This window comes from Crinia signifera, chromosome 1 (genome assembly GCF_055691185.1).
Source record: "Crinia signifera chromosome 1, ASM5569118v1, whole genome shotgun sequence".
NCBI lineage: Eukaryota > Metazoa > Chordata > Amphibia > Anura > Myobatrachidae > Crinia > Crinia signifera.
The window spans coordinates 317,111,067-317,116,752 of record NC_139217.1 but is presented as its reverse complement, the minus strand read 5'-3'; positions in this window follow the sequence as shown (position 1 = coordinate 317,116,752).

The window sequence follows — 5,686 nt, the reverse complement described above, 5'->3', positions numbered from 1 at the left end:
CAGCTGCTGCAAATCACACCTGTGGGTTTGCCTATACCCACAAAGGTATAATCGTACAAAGAGGAGGAAAGGTAATTGGTATGTATTGCGCTGCTGAACCCAATTTATTGTATATATACTCTAAAATAGAGGGAATGACCAACGTGCAGGCTGTGTAAACAGCGGGACAATAGGTGGCGGCGGGCGGCTCCAAACGTCTCAGTGGTATGACGTCTCCGTGTATCGCTAAAGGGCTGTGTAAACAGCGGGACAATAGGTGGCGGCGGGCGGCTCCAAACGTCTCAGTGGTATGACGTCTGTGTATCGCTAAAGGGCTGTGTAAACAGCGGGACAATAGGTGGCGGCGGGCGGCTCCAAACGTCTCAGTGGTATGACGTCTGGTATACCACTGAGACGTTTGGAGCCGCCCGCCGCCACCTATTGTCCCGCTGTTTACACAGCCCTTTAGCGATACACGGAAGAACAGCGCAATCATCGTCAGCAGCAGTATCACCGTCTGAACATTAGGACGCTCCGTCCTTCCAGGAGAGCAACACCACCCGCCGGCGCCAGTGCATCTGGCGTCCCACAGAGGACAACTACCGGCCCCTAACATCTTCCTCCTTACGGTGAACGGAGCAACCATCAGACTTGGCAAACGCTATCTGTGGGTGAGATAAAACCATTAACCCCCTGTTTCCAATCACTGCATACCATCACTGCTGCATACCTACTGCTTGCTATACGCAAAATCAACCATCTGCTTGCTATAGTGCGTGCCACTTACACGCCAAAGTGACTGTTACCTTTATTCATTTCATCCTACCAAATAATAACTTTTCATCGGACATTTATTCCATTATTCATATTAACTTATTTCTACTAACAGCATTTCTGAGACGCATAAAATCCATCTAACAAATTTCATCATTCTTTATGCGGCTTATTAACAGCGGAGTGCCTCCAATTTAACAAACGTCCATTTTTAGCCCCATTTAAGGACTACTATCTATCAGGCTACAACCACCCAGCCGATATATTTATCCTATGAAAGATTTTTTAATAGAGTGTCATTATTTAATGTGTTTTTTATTTTCCTTATATATGTAATTTTTGTGTTCCTGATTATTTCCCTTAATGTTTTATGTATTATTTGATATAATATATTAAATTTATACTTTTTTAAGCAGTGTGTCCGTGTCATTCACTGCACGTTGGTCATTCCCTCTATTTTAGAGTATATATACAATAAATTGGGTTCAGCAGCGCAATACATACCAATTACCTTTCCTCCTCTTCCAACAATTATGTTTGCAAAAATACATGCAAACCACAAGGGGTGGCTAGCTAGAGGAGGGCCCAGGGGCACTGACCACTTGTGACTCCATTCTAAGCCACGCCTGTCCATACTCCATTATTCCATACTTAATCTAGTTTAGAAATATCAATCAACTGTAAACTCTATTCACCTATATGAGGCTACAGATTGTACGCTTGCAGCAGGGACATGTAACCCTTAGATGAGTATGTCATCCCTTTAATCCAGGATACAGATTAAGTACACAGGTTCAGTGGCAGTTCAAATCGAGCTGAAAGCCATCCCCAGAACCTGTGTAATTAACATGTGTCCAGGATGAAAGGGATGACTTTGACACCCTATCTAACCCCTAAGTGTGTCTGTTGGTACCCAGTTTGTTTTATGACTTTATACTATTGTAAAACACAATTGAATCACCAGTGCTACATAGCAAATAGTAGTCCAAAAAATGATTAATGATTCATTATGTATACATAATACTTTCTGCCGCCTGCACCACCTCACAGGCCTCCTCCTCCTCCGGCTCCACCTCCTCCTCTTCATCCATTGCCTCCTCCACCACCACCACCTCCTCCTCAACTTCCTCCGCCACCTTCTCCACTTCCTCCACTTCCTCTGGCACCTTCTCCGCCTCCACTTCCTCCGGCACCTCCTCCGCCTCTACTTCCTCCGGCACCACCTCCTCCACCATCTCCTCCGTCACCTCCTCCCGGGCCTGCCCCGCCTCTGCCTCCTCCCGGGCCTGTCGTGCTCGATCCCGTGCTGTGTTGGAGAAAAGAAACATTAGTGCCAATTAGTGGTCATTGGGGCAGATGTATTAAGCCTTAACAAGCAATAAATGCAAGGGTGATAAGTAGAGATAAATGTCCAGCCAATCAGCTCCTTACTGGCTTTTATCAAACACAGCCTGTAACATGGCAGTTATGATGTGACATCTGGCCCATTGTATGCATCACAATCAATAATCCTATAGAAGTACATATTATATCCACATGACTGGATGTCAAACAGGAAGTAGCACACATATAGTGTATTGCATGTTAAACTCATGATCAGCCAGTTTACAATCATGTAAAAATGTCCATTTATTGTGTAAACACTCACATTGAGCAATCCTGCCCCTGATTTGCTGGAGCAAATCTGTCTGTCGCCTCCTGAGGTCTGACCATCACCGCTCCAGCTGGGCGATGCTCCTCCGCACCTGGGTGCGTGCGAATATGTGGCGGCGGGCCGTTGCATAAGCACTCCGCTTCTGGCGGTTTGTTATAAAAGGCCCCGCACGGCCCAGCCATAACGGAGACCAGTGTCCTGAGCTCCGCATCAGAAAAAGGTGCTGCTCTGCCATATGCCGCCATCTTAGCAATGGCACAATTCAACCAATCATGTCCTGTAATTGGTTGTTCACAGTGAAATTTTATAATAACTTTATTGATCATTTTAACATTAACAGCGTGTATGCGCCACAACAAACGGCTAAAACATTGCATAGCCAAACTTGCTGTAGGTTGGCATTGCTGCGCTAACCTTTGCAGTACTTAGTATATTCCAAACAGACAGGGTGAATGAAGTTGGAAAACCAATGTAATCACCAAACATGGCAGAAAACAACAGGTGAAATAGTGTGCCACAATATACAATTACACATATCTGTACAAGGTACTACATTAGTCAGCCTTAGTGGTCAGAAAGCAATACACCACTAACATACAAAACAGTGCTTTACCTTTTCCCTTTCCCATGGTGCCATTTATGTACCTAGCATCAAGGCAATATTTATAAGCCTATCACATGTGATTTGGATGCAAGCAGTGATTACTAATGCATGAGTTGTGGACTGGATGAACATATGGAATGGGTTAGTGTCATTTGTTGTACATACCAAACAAGTGCACAGTACAAATGAACATTCACATATAGATTTTATGTCTGGCCAAAGTTGTAGGTGTTTATTGGTGTTCAAATCTGCCAATAACTACAAAATCAGACTTAGAAAGTATGCCTGGTTTTGGACTTTTGTTTGTCCGCTGGTATGGGCGTCGCCTAAGCACCGCACGGTGTACGCTGCCGTACGGAACGCTGCCGCAAAGAACGCAGGGTGTGGCTGATGTACGCCAATGACAGAAATAGTATATAAAGGTGTGCTAGAAAAACAAAATGTTGTTGCAAACATGGCTGGTTCTCATTCTGAGGGAGACCAAGAGTACCAGGAACTCATGGCTCGCCTGGACTCCAGCACCTCCTATGTGCCCCTCACCAGAGACCAGCCATTGGGAGGTGAGCAGGCAGCTGGCCCAGCAACATCAGGCCAATCTACAGATGCTCAATCTGCAGCTGGGCCATCTTCTGCCTCAGCAGAATCATTGGGAACACAGCAGGTGGCTTCCCAACAGAGTAGCCTGGCCAGCACTTCAAGTACAGCGACTGGTGGCCGTGGCCGAAAGAGGCCAACAGAGGAACCAAGCAGCAGGAACATGGCATTTGAACCGCAGGAGCTTGCCATACTGGTACCCCGTGCACGGGATTGGATAGAGTGTCCACAGGACAGGTTGACACACACAAGGAGATGGAAGATTTGGGAGGACATAACTGTGGAGATTAATGCGGTAGCTCCACAAGTTCGTGAGACGGAGCGCGTGAAAAAGAGGCAAGTTCATGTGTGTTACATTTGAGCAGAACAAGACCAGTAATGTTTTGTAATCTGTAGCAGATTGCAATGGCTGCTACAGCAAACATCAGGAGTGATGTGTAGTAATATGTAAACTTTGGTTGCAGGTGGCACGACTTCAAAACCAACCTCAAGAAGAAACTGACCAAACGGTGGGAATACAGCCACACCTCTGAGGCTGGCCTCATGCCAGGCCGCCTGAAGCTCACCCCCCCTGGAGGAGATGGCTGAGTGCTGTATAGCAATTGAGGAGGTCCGGGGGTGAGCACCATGGATAGTGAGGCCCCAGTGGACGTTTTTGTTTCTGTTTTAGAAGGTAATTTGTTTGCATGGCATAAGTAGCTTGTACTAATTTTCCAGGAATGTGTTGTAATTGTACATTTCTCTTTCTTTCAGCAGCATCCCCACCGTTTGGTCGAGAATCTCTTGAGGAGGCGTAGGAGTCAGTGCCACCTGCCACCAGCCATGTGCAGCAGCCAACAGCCACACCGGATTTTGACAGGTGGCTGCAGATGCTTGGGCAGATTCACCAGCAGGGAGAGTTAGCATCAGAGCGGCTGCATAGGACCGAGGAGGTCATGCAGGGTATTGTCAGCACCCAGCAGGCAATAGCTGGGAGCCAGCAGGCAATTGCTGGGAGCCAGCAGACAATTGCTGACACCCAAAAGGCCATGGCTGGCACCCAGCAGTCCATAGCTGCCAGCCTGCAGGTGCTGGCAGATCAAGCCCTGCGCCAAAATGACCTCCTCCTCCACCATAATGAGCTTATGGTGGAGCTAGTTACCACCAATAGGGCCCTATTGTCAGTCATTTCTGGTGCATTTCCAACACCAGCACTCCCTGCTGGCAGAAGGGGAACACCATCCCCCCACTTCAACAGCATCTGCTCTACCTGCCCCACCATCCCAAAAAGTGCCGCAAGTGCCCAAAAAGTGGTGCAAATGAACTTGTGTCCGCATTAATCTCCACCAGTATGTCTTCCCAAATCTTTTATTTAGCTGTGTGTGTCAGCTTCCTGTGTGCAACCCAATCCCGTGCACAGGGTACCCACATTTGCCCTTGGTTTGAATGTTGTGTTTGGTTCCCCTGTTGGCCTCTTTTGGCTACCATTACTGTCTGCTGTACTTGAAGTGTTGGTGCTATACTTTTGTTGTGAAGCCACCTGATGTGTTCCTAATGATTCTGCTGTGGTTATGTATGCAAACAATACATTGTTTTATTTTGTTACAAAATTCCTGTTATGGTAACTTTAATTTTTGGCATGTGCCAAAGAACATGCTTTTAAAATGTTATGTTTTAAATCTTCCTGGAATACATTTTTCATATATCCCCAAATGTGTGGTGTTATTGGTGAATGAAAAAGTGACATATATATTTATATTAGTGATAGGAAGTTCTGTCCATTGCTTGCAGTGTAAATGTGTGTAACAAATGCAGCCATGCTTTGAGCATATATTTGTGTGTTTAGTAATGATCCATTTAAGCTGCAATGGTTCCAACTGAAGCAATGACAAGAGTGTAATTAATGAGTAATGAGTAAAGGAGTGGATTGTATTGTGCTCAGCTGACATTGGTTCAGGTGCGCCCGTACTGATTGGGCGTTCCGAATGCCTACAGCATGACCGAGTGGTGTCCATAAAGTAATACTTGCTTATGAAGACTGCATATTTCCTGCCTTTTTGTTCGTGTGCAGTCGGTGTGCTGTCCGAATGCACGCCTACCAG